The sequence below is a fragment of the Ricinus communis genome, chromosome 8 (assembly GCF_019578655.1).
Source record: "Ricinus communis isolate WT05 ecotype wild-type chromosome 8, ASM1957865v1, whole genome shotgun sequence".
Classification (NCBI taxonomy): domain Eukaryota; kingdom Viridiplantae; phylum Streptophyta; class Magnoliopsida; order Malpighiales; family Euphorbiaceae; genus Ricinus; species Ricinus communis.
In genome coordinates this window covers 10,718,328-10,737,700 of record NC_063263.1, presented here as the reverse complement: position 1 = coordinate 10,737,700, position 19,373 = coordinate 10,718,328, and positions in this window count along the sequence as shown.

Below are 19,373 nucleotides of genomic sequence, written 5' to 3'. Positions count from 1 at the left end.
TTAATAGCATAAAATTAACATTCTATAATGGTCAGTTAATTTTAAATTCTCTATAAATTAATTTTTTTAACTTATAATATATGAATGTATAGGTCAAAATCATCAAATTGGACCAATTTGTTCTTGCTTTCTTGAAATTACTACTTCTCCGCTATAGTTTAATTACACTTTAATTGTTAAGTTTCATATTACCAGAAAAAATCAGATTGGTTTATAAATCTTTAAATTATCACTAAAAATATGATGGATCATACAATATTTACTTATGAATATTTAGTTCCTACATTTTGTTGATCATATTAGGATGAAGTTTGAATTTTTATTAAAAAGCCATAATTCCATTGTTGGTTTTTTTTAATCATTGTCGGTTTATTAGTACATAATTAACATTTATTTTAATTAAAAGTATTTAATAATACAATAACATATACTAAATGTGTAATAAATACTATAAAGTATCAATCTATAAAATAAAAATATGTCCTCGTAATTTTGTTTATAAGAAAATAAGATTAAAGCAGAAAAAAAAGTAAGGTGCAAATATTCTTTTATTCTAAAATGATTCAAATTCATAATTGAATTTAAAATGTCACCTGTTTAATTAAATGAGTTATTCTCCATATATTACTAACATATGCAAAATAAAAAATAATAATTTAACCAATATTCATCCTTATTTCGAGTTAACAATTTATTATAATCTCAAAAAGTGCTCAAATCCATTGCACATTTTATGTCCTATTTTTTGTCACATTTCCTGATAAATTTCAGAAGTTATAATCATAATATAAAGTGAACTGAATTGAGTTGAACATCAAAATTCTTATTTTTAATTTGTACTTTTATATTGATTCAACCTTTAATTAATATTAGATTCTTTTGTAAATTTCATTTATCAATATCTCAAATGACTTAATTACAAATTTAATATAGTAGTTAAAAATTAAATATTATGTAATAATTACTTTTCTGATAAATATATTAATTATCTTTTTGTATATATAATAACTTATAAAACATAAATAAATTAAATTTGATAAGATTATCCTAATAATATTCATTAAGTTAATATATATTTCGAATTATTTACGAGTTTTCAATCCAAACAGTGTCTATTTACATAACAAACAGAGTCCATATATGAGCTCTTTCAAGGAGTCAAACATGAGCCAACCTCACTAGCTTAGATCATTTTAGACTGGTACATCATAAGGATCAAAGTGTTAGTTTTGAAACTGTATGGATAAAAGTGCATATCAAGATAAATTTCTGGAGTATTGTAAGAATTTATATCATATCTCTTAATTTTCTTATTCAGTTTTGATCAAATGGTGATTTGTTGAAGAGTTGTGTGGCGTGATATTGGATACGTGGATAGGGAGGAATAAAATGAAGGAATATTATAAGGATAGAGAAAGGGAAAGAATAGTGTGCGGTTGAGCATTATTATATCAGGTCATGTATGTGATAACGACTGTTGGATTGTTTTTTCATTTCAACGAGGTAGGGGGGTTCCAGGTTTGATGAACGGTGAGTGATTTAGGTTGTAGGTTAAGTGCAGTGGGAATCTGATGCATAATTGAAAGGGAAAAGTAGATAACGTTTAGCTCGTATTTTCGACGCATCAATGTCGGAATCGGAATCACTTCCAGTTTTGCTCGAATGTTTCACTTTTGTTGTTTTGCCATTTTAACGTTGTAAAGTGGGGGGAAGTATTTTTTTTTTTTTTCTTCTTTTAATCTCCTTTTCTTCACCCAATAGTCATTTTTTATTTTTATTATCGAGGCCGTATGTTTCTATTAATATTAATAAATATGAAAATATTAAACTCGAAATTTCTCATAATAGTAATATTAACATATTACTTTTTAATTAAAACTATCTCTGGTTTTGCACAACTTATTGGAATTAATATGCTTTTCAATTTTTTCATTCATTTGTAAAATAATTGTACTTTTATTAAGTTAACATACTAATTAATAATTAAAACATGTTTAATTTCCTTTGGTTTGGAGCAGGAATACATAATAAACTATAAGTATTTAATCTTAATAGATATTTCACATTTTAAATAAATTTAATGTTAGATCTAGTTAATTTTTTTTAGATTTTAATAAGTTATTTATGAGTTTCTTTTATATAACGTTTAGATAATATCTCTTTATGATATTAAAAAGATTAACATGAATTAAATCCGGACGATAATAATTATTTTTATAATTTATATTATTAACGAGTTAAAATGTCATTTTAGATAAAAAAAATATAATATATATATACATATATATATATATATATATATATATATAAATCAATCTTAGAAAATATATACTTTATTGATCTTTTATATTTTATACTATATGTTTTATATTTCAATAAATAAGATTCTACATAATTTAATTTAAGTACAATAATATTTAAAAAATTTATAAAATTTTAATTTTTATCTAATAAAAATTTATTTCTCTTTTGACATATTAAAATTTTAAATTTATAAATTTGTAATAAATATTTTAGCTATTAAGACGGTTGAAAACAGCTTGATAATAATTTTTTGTTTACAAATAAAAAAATATTAATACTAAAATCTTATTTATTTTGAAGTATATAATTACCATATAATATAATAAATAGAAATATAATTGACCAGTAATGCACTTTGTAAATAGTATGATAAACACCTTATAATTAATTAAGAAAAATGAGGAGTTGTACCATAATACCTACCGTAACAAAACCTAGAGAAAGTAGAATACGCCAAAAGAGTACAAAGATAAAATCCAACGGTAACAAAGTCAAGAAAGTACAGGTAGCCTTGAGGTAGGGAATCAAAACCATCTCATGGATCCGTGGAGTAAAACAATCTGGAGCGTCAAAAACGACGCGTTTCTGATTGGGGAAAAAGCAGTAATCTTAAGAGTAGTAATTTAAGAAGGGGACCGCCATCAGGTACAATATACTTGGAAGCAGGAGATAAAAACAGTAAGAGGATGTTATGTATGGAGTGAAGAGAGGTTTTGTTGGAACAGCTTTTGAGTGACTCATGACATCTCATGTATTGGGTGGTGTGCAACTCCTCTCATCGGATAATATTTTATTTGTTTTTTTCTCTAATTTTCTCTTCTTCTTTTTTTCTTTTGTTGATTTCTTAATTTTTATTAATTTTCTTTTGTTTTCCTCTATGTCCACTCAAAACCCTATCTTCTTGCACTCCACTTATCTAGGAGATTTTTCTGTTTCTGTTTCTGTTTTTTCTTTTTTCACCTTTCCAATAAAGAAAATTCCTAATCCCTTGCTTTCATTAGAGCTCACTGCAGTTCATGAAATCTATAATTTCAGTTCAAGGACTATAGTATTTAAAATTTGTTTAAAATTATTTTATTTCGGTCTGAAGCTAAGTTCCGAGTTTAACTAATTTCAATCTCAAACCAATAGGTCTAATTTTTATAATATATTTTAATTCAAGTTCAATATTTATAAATTGGAATTATATATAAATTTTACATTATATGTAAAAAAATTTATATTATTCTTCTAGTATAAAATGAATTTCTTGAAACTACTATTGTAAAATAAATTAAATAATAAAATATAACTTTAGTTCATCTTTCACTTCTATGTAGTTAAATTTGAATTATTTATAAGGAAAGAAAGAATAATAATTGACTATAGTTGAAACTATTGTTCTTATATCGTAATCAAAATTATTATGGATATTTTAAAGTTGCAAAGAGATTTGGATTACCTATTACTTGTTGCCTTATTGCCTTTTATTGCACACTTGGACATTAATATTTCGTTAAGTTGTTGATACTCGAGTGATTTAACAATCCAAAGTGACATATAAACGACTTTCAATGATTTTAAGTATGATATGATCATTATAAACACAATCCTTGAAAACCCACCTTAATATTCTTTTTTCCAATCTAATTTATGGCTAAGATGAAAATTGGATTGTAATTAGTAAACTATTTCTTGGAAAAAAGTAAAAATTGATTAATTAATAAGTTAAAAAGTTATTAATTAGCAAATAATGAACTGTAGGTCAGAAAATAATTATTTTTATCTTTACCGAGAATAAAATAAAAATAAAAATAATTTATCAAAGGATTTTTAATAATATATGAAAAAAAGGAGAAGGGGAAATAGAAAGGAACAAGGAAAAGCTGAAGGGTGGTGGTCAGTAATGAAGAGATTTGTTGGGTAGCAAATAGTGAAGTCTTGTTTGCTTCATAATGAAGAGTTTGTGTTGTGTAGAGGGTGAGACTCCCCTCTCGAAGAATGGGCCCCACAACCGCTGATTCTGATTGGTTGCAAGTTAAACTAGTTGCTCTTCTTCACTGGGTTTCTTTATTGGCTTGAATTGAATTCTAACCTAAATAAAGACTTCTTCTATATTGCACCTTTCTTTGAGCCCTATTTGGATTACAAACAAAATTGCCATAGGTACCATTCAAAAGGTGTTTTTGTACTTCATATACTATACCAGTATTTTTATCTTTATTATTTTATTTATTTTTATTTTATTTAGCAAAAAAAGAAAACTTAAATTCAAAGATTAATTAAAAAAAAATTACTCCTAAACTTGAAATTTCATTTGCAGGTTGGAAAGACATCTGCACTACGAGGCGTTTAACAAACCTGTCCTTTGATACTTGACCAACAATCTCAAGAGTTTCATAACTCTTGGACCCAAGTTAACCATAGATTTTAGAAATATGTTCATCCTTTATAAATTAAAACTTGACAATTTCAAATTATCTAAAAAGTTTGAAACTTAAGATTCATGGTTGGATCTAATATTTTCAGACTAACAAACAACGTTAGATAAGAAAAACATTCAGATCTACTCAAAAGAGGAGGACAAAAACCAAACTTCACAGTACAAAGATAAAAAAAGACAACTAAAACACAATGATTAAGAAAATAACGAAGAAGAAGTGGAAAAAGAGGAGGAGGGGTTGCCGCCTGTGTTAAGAAAGGAGGAGTGCCACCGCCGGCAGCCAATTTAGAAAGAAAGATTAATTATTTTTAAGACAAGACTAACAAGGGCCATTTTTATTTGATAATTTTATGAGTTTTAAGGAAAATTTTAATTTGGGAAAATCTATTTTATTTATTTTTGTCCATTTTTTTATTTTTTATCAAAGGGTAATTTTTGGACATTCCTTGAATTGCCTTACAATTATTGGGTTGGTATAAAGATGAGGATAGTACAGTGACAGTGAAACCAGTAAAAGCCCTCATTCCTCAAGATAAACATTGAAAGAGAAAAAGAAAAAAGAAAAGGAAAATCACAATTATTAATGAACAATATCCTGTTACATAGATTTGTTCATATTCAACCCTGCCAAACAAACTTTTAGGATCCACACGGAATGACCATGTACATTAACTTCTACAATGTCCAAAGATGAATGTGTCGGTCTGTACTGCTCTTTCCTTTTATCTTCATTACTTGAAAAGGGCCATTATTTGTTTTTTATCTAAAACATGGAAAATATTATCCTAATAACATTCAAATAAAGATGATGGTGTAATAAAAAAAAATTAAAAAATTTATTTAAATTTGATGTAATGCATTATAATTAATAAGAGAATAATACGTATATATAAATATTTTATGCTTTGGTATTAAATGAATAATACATATTTCATTATTTAAAATTAATAAATATATGTCAATCATCTATCGGTTTGATATATAGACGGAAATATAACTAAGTTTTGGCAAATTTTTCTGAAAAAATACATTTCATGGACCTCACTATATTAGGTGGATATTAATTTTTTTTATAAAAAATATATAAACACAAACAAATATAAAATAAAAAAAGGAACATGTAACATTTAAATCTAATTGAAGTGGCAAGAGCTTTTTAAAAAGTGGAAATCTTTAGTTTAAATTTTCATCTTCATATTAGATGAGTTTTTATCTTTATTATGAGTGTAAAGGAATGGGCGGCGTTTATTACGTAGCCACAATCCGTTAGTCTCTCTTGAAAAAGTATTAATGAATTTTAAAAGTTATTTAAATTTAATATATTAATTCTACTAATTTTGAGTTTTAAGTCTTGGCAATAGTGCAATCCAATTCAAAAAAAAAAATATTTCAAAAAATATTTCAAAAAGAGAAAGAAAATTATATGTTATTTTTTGAACATATTGAACGTATTGGACCAACAATAAAATCTTCTCAAAAAATAATTAAATATTTTTTTAGGTTTAAACTCGGCCCAAAATTAAAAAGGAAATGTAAGAAATTTGAGCAAAATATTTAAGCTGATAAACAACTCTATGTCATCTCTTAATAAACATGTGGTTATATATATATATATATATATTGCATGCAATTAGAAATTTCAATACTTTTGGCATTGATTTAATTTAAATGGAAATAGTTTGAGAATCACTTATTCGTGATTACCTTATTCTTTTTTACTCTTATGCTCGCGTAAGGAACATCAAAAGCTCATGTGAATGTGATTATTGGACCCAAGACGCGGAAGCTGCAAGGGAGGAGGAGGAGGAGGAGATGCCCCCAAAAACAACTCCCCTTTTCAGAAGAAAAAATCATTACACGACAGATGCAGCAGTAAACACTGTAAAAACCTTCAATTCTTTCAATCCCAAAAGGTTGCACAAAAAGGATGCAGGGTTTTCCTTTTTTTTTTTTTCTTTTTTCTTTTTTTTTTTTTTTTTTTGTTATTTTCTTTTTGGGTATAAAATAGGTGCTGATGCAGCAGGAAGAAGGGCCAGTGGGGGCATTGTTAAGGCATCAAGAAACTTCAGAATTAGAGAAAAAGAGAGGGTTAATGATGAGGGATTTTTTTTTTCAATTTTCTTTTTAAAGTACAATGACACATGATTGCCAATTTCAGTCTCTGTTTTCTTTCTTATAAGAAGAATCCTAAGGTACCATATGCTTTCCAATCAAAACAAATTCCTTGTTAATTTAAAATAAACTTTGTTTTGGCAAGGAAACTTCATCAATACATTATTTACTAATTTTTTATGATAAATCTATTCGTTTTTATTTTCACCCCAAAAATCTATAAAAAAAAGAAAAAGATATTATTAAATAATTAAAACAATATAGCAATTATCAGATTTGGAGGTACAACGTTTGTGTGTCGGTCATAGAGGCAGGCAGTCTTTTATTATATAGAAAGATAAATTAATTAATTTCCTCCACTTCACATATCTTTTGATCTGTCTGCAGATCACAGCAATTATTTAATGTAATAGCTAGAAACATCTTTTATATTAATTTATGGTTCCCACATTACAGTAGTCATTAAAATAATTGAAAGATTTTGACAATGTAATTTAACTTTATTTTCCCTTTCATTTGTTTATTATAATTCCAGATCTACCAAAGTTTGTTGTCTGGCTATGTGAAGCATTACATTACCAGATATTTTATGGTCATCGTATTGGCTTCTTAGGTTAAAATTAAATATTTAAAAAAAAATTACAATATTTAATACTAGCGTTTACGTTTTTTATATAAAAATTATACGATGCAATCTATTAATACAACAAATTCTATGATATTTAATACCATTAAGAATTTTAGTAATTAAATTTTAAATAAAACCGGTCGCTGTAAAATTAGTATTATAAAATAGATGACGAAGTATAAAATTATTTAGTTTTGTTAAATCATTCAAGACTTATCGGAGTTAGTTATAATTGAAAAGAAAATCGAATTGTGAGATTTTTTTTTTTAATTTTTTTAAAATTTTATAAAATTGACATTACTAATTTTAGATGAAAATAAATTGGTAACTAATAGCAGTGGTGAAATCACAAATAATTAATTCTAAATAAATTGGCTACAACTACTAAATTAACATTGCTAGTAAATTTAAATACAAATTATTCTAAATAAATCTGCACTTGAAAAAAAAAAATTGAAATCTAAACCTTAATTTCTATTGCTAAATATTTGAACCCATATATATATGAAAAGAGAAATAAAAAGAATAAAAAAAATTATATGATTATTCATTTACTTCGAATTTAATTCTAATTCCATCACAAAATATCATTAATTCAGTCTTTAAAAGAAATTTAATCAACTTTTGATATTATAATTATTATTTTTACTCGTCCAAACATTGTTAGAAATAGTTAAAAAAAGTAGTACTAAGAACTTGCTTTTGTTTTCGTATTTTTCCTCAATTCATGCTGTCAGTCTACTCATTGTTAAGACTGTTTTTGATTTCAAAACTAATGATGTATTTAATTGGTAAAAATATTTAAATTTTGTAATAAACTTGAAAATTTAATAAGATGTCATGATATTGTTTTGAGTGAGGCTTTGAGTAGAAATCAAGGTTTTGCATTGCTTTACACCTAAACATTGACTCAGCCATGGCTAATTAAATAAGAGAGATTTTCATTTTTCTTGAAACATAAACAAGAATTAAAGAAAGCCTAAAGTGACAAAAACTCAACATATTAACAATAAATGATGCCATCAGATTAGCATAAAAGTCCCTTTTAAGAGATGGGTTTGTTAAATAGGTTGACAAAATTAACTTTTTTAATATTATTTTCTACTCAATATTAACTATAACCATAATTTTTAAGATATTCTAAATATTAGATATAGAAAGCCTTTTTTTTTTAAAGAAAAAAAGTCAGCTTGTATGACATTTATTGTATAACAAAAATATAAATTGGAGTAAATAGTCAAAATTTTATTAAGAGGTCGTCTGACATTAATATTATAAAAGCATTTTTTTTCTATTCAATTTAAATATTATTTTATTTAGAATTTTTGGAAAAAAAAAGAGAGAGATAAATTGATATTTTTCTTTAAAACAGATTTTAAAAAAAGCAGTTTATAAATATTTAAGAAATTAAAATGTAGAATTTTTAAAAATCCTAAAGTGCCCATTTTGACACAACAACAATCTCAAGTACTATTCTTCTTTTAAAATACACAAATTGAAATTCATTAATTTAAATTAAGATTGTTTTAGGAGTAAATATTTGAGTTTAAATCAGATTAAATTTTTTTAAAAAAGGTATTTTAGTTTTTTTTTTTTTTAATGAGAACTTAATTGGGTTTAAAGTTCTAATACTGTTGTAGATATTTTGGTGAAGGAGATTTTGATATATTTTCTAATTGCTGATGCATATAAGTGTAGAATTATGAATGAGTACCAAAATGAAATTGAATGTCTCAACAATATACAAGGTACCCATTTTTCTTCCATAGGCTTATCCAAGGCCTACTCAATTTGTCATTTACCTTAGTTGTGGGTGCATATAAGAAACTGTAAAAGCATATTCACACATCGAGTCATGTGGCTTTAGATATTTTAGAGTTCTTAGAAGAGACGAATTTGATTTCATCACTAATCAAGAAATTCAAAAATGTAATGGCATAAATAATCAAGCACTTAAATCAATGTGTACTAGTGGGGGAGGCTTATTTGGGCAGCTCTTACCTTGAGTTTCATGTTGTCACGATAAAAAAAGATTATGCTTACTTTTGAAAAATTAGATTAGATGTACACTAATTGAGTGATTATGACTGAACCCAACAAATAAAATATGCACATTTTTTTCATTGCTTTTAAAGTTACATCCTTGTCATCTTATACTTATATTTCGACATGGATAAACATATTGAAGATGTTATAGTAAAATTATCAGAGATAATAAATACCTCTAATTTAATTAAAATTTCGAATTTGAATATTAGATATATAACTATATTAAAAATTTTAAAATAATATTTAAAATAATATTTTACCATCTATAAAAGTTAACACGATCTGAATTAATTAAATTAATTCTAGATGTTAGTTACAAAATTAAACTAAATATAGATACTAGTTACAAAAGGATGTCTAGCGTTAAGGCCCAAGTTTGCTATACACTTGGAAAGATCGAATTTTTCTAAGGTCAAGAATATGATAAATGAGTGTAAATATAAAAGTGGGCCTTGGGCATATAAACATTTGTCAGCCCACAATTCTCTATGGTTTATGCTGTGGGATCTCATTAGGGGTAAAATGTAGAAGAATTTTCGCCGTGCAATACATTTAAAGAAAAAAAGGAAATCTTTTTACGATTAAAAGAATATTTTTTATGGTTTTTTTTTTTTAAAGAAATTTTTTATACTATATTCTTTTCAGTATTTTATTTAGAAAAATATTAAAAGTATATCTATAAGATACCATAATGATATGTTTTTTAAAAAAATTTATATTATTGTGACTTCAAATTTTTTTTATATCTTTTTTATTTTTTAAAATTTTTCAGGAAAAGATACTAAAACTATCCCTATAAAATATTAAAGAAAAAAATATTAAAAATATACTTATGAGATATTAAAAGGATAATAATATTAGTTCATATTTTATAAATTCGATTTTTTATTTAAATCATTTTATTTTTTCATAATTTTATTAGAAAAAAATATTAAAAATATACTTAAAAGATACTAATTTTTTAATTTTAGCTTTGTATTATTATGAATTTATTTTTTTTAATTTAGTCTGAATAAAGGTACTAAAAGTATATCTATAAAATACTAATGAGATATGATTTTAATTAATATTATTGTGAAGTCAGCCAAATGAGGTATATTTATCATTTTTATTTTATATTTTTATGTTTGGTGTCGTCAATTGAATAATATTATATATTTTTCTTATAGCAATTAGTATATTTTGACGACACGAAGATGTGTATTTCAAAAATACACCATAATAATACCAAATGAAGTTTAAAATATCTTTAAAAATAAATTTAAAAATAAATTTAATGATAATAAAAATATATTTAAAAAATACCAATAAAATATGACAATGATATTACAATACAGTTAAAAGAACCATATAAATTAAAAAATAAAAAAAGTTTTAGGTGCGCTTTCCTATAGATGTGTAAATGTCCTAAAGATATATTATCAATAAGCTTTGACTTGGTGCTAGTGGAAGTTATTATTATTATCTTTTTAAGATTGTAAAATTATAAATTTATATTTCAGTCCATTTCAACTGAAAAAAAGGAAATAGAATATTAAAATAAATGGATCCATCTTTATGAGAAAGACCAATAAATTATTGAGAGAATTTCAGTATATTATCTTATAGTTTAATGCATTTTCGTTTTAAGCTTTATGATTTGCTTTTTATCACTTTGATATCTTATGAATACGACAATTAGTAAATAACGGCCGAATTGCATTATACCGTTAGCAAACGTTAATATGGTAGTTGAAAAAATAGTCACTATTATATACCATGTTAGAATCTCCTAACGATGTTATACAATTTGACCGCTATTTGTTGTCGAACATATTTACAAAGTACTAAAGGATAAAAAAAATAAACTATATACTTTAAAGTAAAAATATATTAAAAAATAAGATAATTTAATGAAATTTTTTCTAAATTATTTTATAAAAAATTAATTATAGCTTTAGATATTAATTGATATAAAATATTTTACTTTCAAAATATAGTCTAGAATAATAATTTGCTTTTGTAGTATCACAGGATCCACACAGGAACTAAGGGAAGCTTTTCAAAGTATATACGGCGGCCAATAAGGATGAGGGAATGTTCATATTCCATTATAACGACTTCCTTACTATGTAAACACAAAATGTGAGATCGCCTTTTAAAGTTGCCTACTCACCAACGGAATTTTCTTTCAACATGAGATACCTTTTTACATTAAAAAAAATAAGATGGAAAATGGGAAGATAATTTTGGTTGAATAAATATTTATGCATAGAAACGTTATAATAATATAAAATGTAGCATCCATCCAAGTCCCACTGCTTCATTAAAACATATCTAAATAATAATAATTATTATAATGATAATTAATAATAATTATTATTGTTATTTTTATTTTACAAATTTTGAGAACCTTCTCAAGGTGCAAATTAGATTTTCTTTTTTCAATGTATAAAATTTTATTATGCTTTTAAAGCAAAGAAAATACTATTTAGTAGATGCGAAATATTTAAATATAAGTGTAAGATTATTGTTTTATATAACAATAGCAGTATAATAGTTTTTTTTTTATTAGTAAATATCATGATGAGGTGTTGTGTGATGTAGTACTTATGCATGCTAGTGATAGTTTTCTTGGAAGACTATAGCAATTTGATAGGAGGGCGATGAATAATGGGTACCTCAATAGGTATTCATTTAGCAAGGATGGAAGAAAGACTATACTTGCACCACTTTCAGCAAAAGAAGTGTATGAAGCCTAATGCAAAATGGAAAGAATGAGAGTAGAGGCGGAAAAGAAAGAGATGGAAAACAAAAAAAGTGCTTTAGAGAGTGAAAATAAAAATAGTGCTTTGGAGAGTGAAAACAAAAAGATTTATGCTCTAGAGGAATAAGTCAATGAAGATTCTAAAGGCATGATGAATGAAGATGGTGAAAAAGATAATAATTTGTAACTTTTGATTGAAACCCAAGATGAAGAGATCATTGTTGAAGATGAAGAAAAAGTTGAGATGGTGAAGAATGAAGATGTTTTGCTTGATGCCATTGAGCCAATTGAACATGTTGAGTTTATTGGCATTAAAAGTATTATTTATTCTAAAGTCCCTCTAACAACTTTTGTGAAAGATTTGTAAGTTGATAATGAGTTAGTATTGTTCTTGGAGATAACATATTTGCTTCTATCACAATGTTTGGGGAAGATTAAGGATGAATCTTTTCAAAGAAAGGGGAGATGATACGAACCAAACTAGCACAATAAATCCTACTCCAACAAGAGAGTCTTGATAATGCAAATCCTACTAGCTTAAGGAATCCTAATCCAATAAGGATTCCCGACTCAACTAGGAATCATAATCCTGCAAGGAGTCTTGATGATATTATTCAAGCAACAAAAGGTATCCTAATTCAATTAGGGATCCAAATTTAACTAAAAGTCCTAGTTTGATTCAAATTGCAAGATAATAAGCTTATCCAAGATATTTGGGCTAAGGACACATCAGGGCTCGAAGAATTGGATTTAAGTTCAAGGATCATTAATCTAATTCAGTTTATTCGGCTTTAATAAAAATAATTGGGCTTAAAAAGACCAAAGAAGCTGAATTGGAGAATATGAAGACTTTGGCCCTAACTTGGCTTATGTTCTGAGGCCCATCTATATGACTTATGTAAATTAGGGTTTTCTGGCTTATTATGTGCGGCCACACATGTATTTTAACCCAATTAGAACTATGTTTAAGTGATCTCTTTTAGTTAGGAAGGTTATCTTTATTCTAGATGAGATATAAGTCTTTATTAGTTAAAACTTAGATTTTTTAAGGCCTATATGATGCTAGTACGAATTTTGATGTAATGAATTAAAAAGTTGAATTTGAATGATAATTGGTTATTAAACCTAAAAGCTTGTTTACTTTGTTTTTGTGTTCTTATGTAGAATGGATGCTTAAGAAACATTCAAGTAGATTGATCATCTTATTATGGAGTGCTTCGAAATTGGTATTTAGGAACAAGTTTTCTAAATTCTAACTCTTGATCATCTTTCTAAGTAATCTGTTTTCTAAACTTTCTTAGCGGTTGAACCGAATTGGTTCTTGGGGTTTCCTTGTTAATGTGTTGGAGGTTCTTAACTCAAAAGGGGTTCTCAAGCTTATTCATTGAGGTTCCATGTCATCTCTACTTTTTCTTTACACTCAATCTTATTACTTTCACTCTTTAAAACACTCTTTTTATTTTCCATCTCTTTGTTTTCGGCCTCTACTCTCATTCTATCCATTTTACATTAGTCCTCGTACACTTCTTTTGCCAAAAGTGGTGTAAGTAGTCTTTCTCCTAGCCTTGGTAAATGAATACCTATTGAGGTACCCATCATGCATCGCCCTCTTATCCAATTGCCATGGTCTCCCAAGAAAAATATGACCAGCATGCACAGGCACAATGATATGAACCAAACTAGCACAATGAGTCCTACTGTAACAAGGAGTCTTAATGATGCAAATCCTACTAGCTCAAGGAATCCTAATCCAATAAGGAGTCCTGACTCCACTAGGAATCCAAATTCTACAAGGAGTCTTGATGATATTAGGAGTTTAAGCAACAAAAGGAATCCTAATTCAACTAGAAGTCCTACTTCGACTCAAATTACAATAAGCTTGTCTAAGACATTTGGGCTAAGGACACATCAAGGCTTGAAGAATTGGATTTTTAAGTTCATGGCTCATTAATCTAATTCAGTTTATTAGACTTGAATAAATCTAATTGGGCTTAAAAAGACCAAAGAAGTTGAATTGGAGCACATGAAGACTTTAGGCCTAACTTGGCTTCTGTTTTGAAATATAAAAATTTCATGGAAACTCTTGATGATAATCATGCTCCTTTATCCCCATAATGTATCATAAGATTGATAACAAAGATCTTGATGTTGTCTTGCAAAATTCTCTTGTTATATTTATTAGTTAAATATACTTATTATTTATTTTTACGAGAAGATAGTGGAATCAACTTTTAGTTTTACTTCTTCTATTTCACAAGAACTTTTTTTTTTTTTAAATCAGGCTGAAAGTAACATGTTACTAGCTTGAATACGGATTTTAGTTAAGAAACTTAATAATTATAAACAATAAATGAATTCTTAATTATATAAAATAATTACTCTTATTTTATAGCTAAGATTTTTTTTTTTAGCTAAGTCCTTTTCGATTATTTTGATTATATGATAGCTGAATAGAATTAAAAATTAGTAATTATATCATATCACTAATTTACTATATATATCTATAATTTTTTTTATTAAATTTAAAGTTATTAAAGTAAAATAGTTATATTAAATACTTATTAAAGTAAAATATAGCTAAATACAATTATTTTCTTATAATATAATATATTTGTAATTAAAATAAGATACTTTAAACTAAAAATTTAAATTATAAAATTATCAGTAATTATATATTAGCACAAATAAATAAAATGATATTATTAAATACTGATTAAAATAAAATAATAGCTAAATACAATAAAAAGAATCAGTGATTACATAACAACAATAATTTACAATATACCTATTATGAATTTTTAATTATTTTTATAACTATTAAATTTTAGGGTAATACTCGAAATTTTTATATATTTAATAATGAGTATTATTTAAATTAATTTAATTTAATTTTTATTTGATCTAGTCGGAATAATTTAAATACAAATTTTGAATTTTAATATTAAACTAATAAATGAGTCATTCTTTCTATATCCTATTAGTTTGAATTTTTAAGAAATTAATTAAGTAAATTATTTGAGAAATAATTATATTTTAGTTATTCAAATTTTTTCCAAATGCATATTTATATAAATAAAATTATATATTGGAAAATTGTAGAGAAATTGTAAAGGATGTTTTTATAAAAGAATTTTGGAGAAATTGGTATTTTAATTAACTAGTGGTATTAAATTTTAAGTTGAAAAATATTTAGCAAATTGATTATTTAAATGAATTTTATGTTAGTACTAAATTGAAAATTTATTTTTGGATGAGGATTAAAAGGTATAATTTTATTAAATTAGGATTTTAATGGAAATTTGTAAGTTTGGTATTTTTGTAAATAATAATGTCGGCCAGGGGTATATATGTAATTATATATTTTTCATAATTCTAATTTGGCCCAAATTAATTAGTTAAGGGCTTGAAAGGCTAAAAAGAAAGTTTAGGGTTAAATTGGAACTCTGCTGGATGAAATTGTAAGTAATTAAAAAGTTGAGGGACCAAATTGTAAAAATAAAAGTTCAGGGGTCAAATGTCGATATTGAAAGGAAAGGAATCGGGGAAGAAGAAGAAAAAGGAAGTGAGATGTCGGGGGAGAGAGAAGCGCACGAAGGAAGGAGCTTGGCCGGCCGGGGCCATGACCAACACGCGAGGAGGAAGATGGCCAAAGCTTCCTTGCCGCCGCGCAGGCGCTTTCGGCGTCGGTGGTCGCTGATCTTGGTGGCGATCGACTCCTCTCGGCCTTGGTTTTGTTTTGGCGGCGGCGGTGTCGACAATGGTGGCCGAAAATGAAGGTTCGCGGTGGAGAGAGAAAATGGAGGCAGCCGACGTTTTTAGGATTTTCCAGCGAGCTGCGGTGGAGGATGGATGATCGAAGGATATATCCCGACTCTCCTCAGCTCAAGCTTTGCAATGGCACCGATTTCGTGGTGATCGGGCTCCATTTGCGAATTGACGGTCGAGATTGTTCGTAAATCTCTCCGGATGATCAGATGTTGGATCGGAAAATCGAAAGTGGGGATCATCATCAGCGCGTTGTTTCGAGTTCGATGGTGAGTTCGGATCGTCGATCGGACTCCGGTGGCTGGAGGCGAGTCGACCAAGCGATCAAACATCTCGGTAATTTTTCTCTAGCCCGTAATTTTGAAAATTCTTTGATTTAAATTGTGCTTATTGTTTTGTGTTGAGTATTTTGATGATATCTGTGAGTCAAAAATAATTGTCTGTCAGGTTGCCTGCCTCGTGTTTTGTGCTACGTAGCGGAGTCGGGAAAATAGTGAAGTTTGGGGACCCAACTCCCGTTGTTTGGATTGTTGGATATTTGAAGTGTTTCTCTAGCAGGTCCTGGACCCGTTTTACGGAGGATAAATGTTCGTGTTGTAGGGGGGAATTTTGCCGAATTTTTGGTAGAATTTACTCGAGTCGAGATTCTTAAACAGTCAGTACTAGGAATCTAGACCTAGGGTCAATTGTAATTATTCAGCATTTTGATAAATTATTTTCCGTGATTAGATGATCTGTCTGTTCGGCTCGCTCCAACTGAAGCACCAGAGCAGAGTTAGGAGGTCGCCAAATCTGTGAGTTAAAGTCACTTAATCGTTGCACTATTGCTAAACCTGAATTTAATATGCTATTTTAGAAGTTTATGCTCAACATGATTATTAGTATCGCAACGTAAATAATTTCACTTGATTTTTAATTATTGAAAATAATATAAATATTATTATTAGTAATGTTATAATAATACAAACGTTATTATTTTTTTCTCACTAATTGCACGTTGCTTTACCCTAAATCTTTAATCTTTACTTCGATATGTGTTGAATGATTTCATTAGATAATGATATTTATTAAATGTGATGATTGTGATTTGGAAAATGTGGCTTGTAGAACATGCCGCCTGATGGGTTACATCAGGACCGCATGTGGACCGGTAATGATCATGGACATGTAATAAGATTATGACGAGTTTTGCCCTGGTCGAGCATGGCTCTCTGGGCTGATTTAAGTAAATTCCCGGAGGTAAGGTCCCTGGTCGAGCTATGCTCTCTGGGCGCCGGCTTGGTTTGAATCAAGTGTTCAAGCCGGAGGTAATGTCCCTGATCGAGTGATGCTCTCTGAGCGCCGGCTTGGTTGGAATCAAGTGTTCAGGTTGGAGGTAAGGACCCTGGTCGAGTTTTACTCTCTGGGCGCTAGACCTGTTGGATTAAGAGAGCCGAAAGGCTACTAAAATTTGGGGTTAGGATTCTACTGAGCCACTCGTCCCGTAAAAGTAAAAATATATTTTTATTTATTTACTTAATTATTATAGTATTGTATTTATGTGCATGGTTTGATATACTGATCCGAATGATTCATATTCTCTGCGAAGACTCCAATAGTCTCTAGATTATTTGATTTTAACTCACTGTAGAGACTGACAGTCTCAATTTATTTTTTTTCAGATGCGTGACTGTTAGTCTTTCTGCGACTCTTATTCAGTAACCCGACTCCTTGATCATCGGGTGATGTATTTAACTTGGTATGTAAATTGGTAAATTGTTAAATTTTCCGCAGTAGTAATAGTAGATGAATCAGTTGTAAATTTTATGAGTTTCGAGTCTCACCTAATTCTTCGGGCAGACCGATTTAATTGTGTGAAATTTAATGTTATTGTAAATTGTGGTATTAATAATAGTAAAATTTGATATGAGATTTGATTGAGTTAGTGAGTGTCAGACTTACTACGGGATTCGGTAGCCTTATGCCTACCCATTCCCTAGTGCTGGTCACGGGTCACGGATGGAGTAGTGACATAGGTTATATAATATTAAGTGTAGAATAGTAATTAAATAAACCTATTGTCCATGTTTTCCAAAACTGAGGTTTCGAAAAGCATTAATTTTGTTGCTTTTTGAAAATCATGGTTTTAATACTACCAAAACTCATTTTTAAAATTAAATAACCACAATCTAGGACTCATGTTAAGCTCAAATTTACCTTTTTACCTTCAAATCTTAATTTTGAATAGAAATTTGTTATAACTAGTTGTTTATTCGTCTGTTATATGACTGTTATTATTTTAATTATAAATAATAATATAAATTAAATTTATAGATAAAATTTAATTTAATTTAAATATTTTTAATTATTTTGTAAAATTAAAAAATTAAAAATTGTAATATTTTAATATCTTAAAATTTTATTAGCACAATAATATAAAAATTAATCTTAAGTTAAAAATCATTATATGGTTAGAAAACTAATTTATTAGTTAATATAATATTATACATATATTAAAAAATATTATTTTCTTAAAATTAAAATTATAATCTAATTAGAAAATTAATTTTTTAGTTAATAATATTAAAACTATAATTAGAATGTTACTTTTTAGAATTTTAAGTTTATTTTTTAATTATGAACATAATTTATTTATCAGTTAATTAATAAAAGAATCATAAAGATAGATATAAGTTTAGATTTTATATAAAAATAAATGTACATGTTAAGATAAAATTTCTATATGTCAAAATAATTAACACATATCAAAAGAATTATATTTTATATATAAATTGTAATTTTTATTTTTAAAAAAAATTATCGTATTAGGTTTTTCTTCAAAAGATTTTCTTCGCAAGAAAATGTTTAGGTAGGATGACTTGTATTTACCACTATTTATAATGATAAATATTTCTTAAAAAAAGAGATTTAAAGAATAAAGAAAGAGAAAACAGATACTAGTTTGATTTCATATCATCCAAGGGTTTTTTTTTTTTTTTCTTGTTTTTTGAATAAATCATTCAAGTAGTAAATGCTCTAGTATTTAATGCCATGGCTATTACCTTTTCCAAGTTGGTAGCCAACTTTGATTTTTCAGTTACCAACTTAAATGCCTTAATGGGTTTGTTCCTATCCATCCCTTTTTTAATTTGTTGTTTGGATAAGGACATTACCAACATAAAAAAGAAAAAAACAGTTTATTTAATATATAATATGTGGCTAAACACTAAAAAATACCATATGATATTTTCTGAAAAAACAAAGATACCATGTGATAAGAAAATAATATATATATGGTGTCCTTAGGTTTCTCAGAATGGTACTTAGAGTGGAAATAATGACAAGAAGAAAAACATAGTTTAATTCAA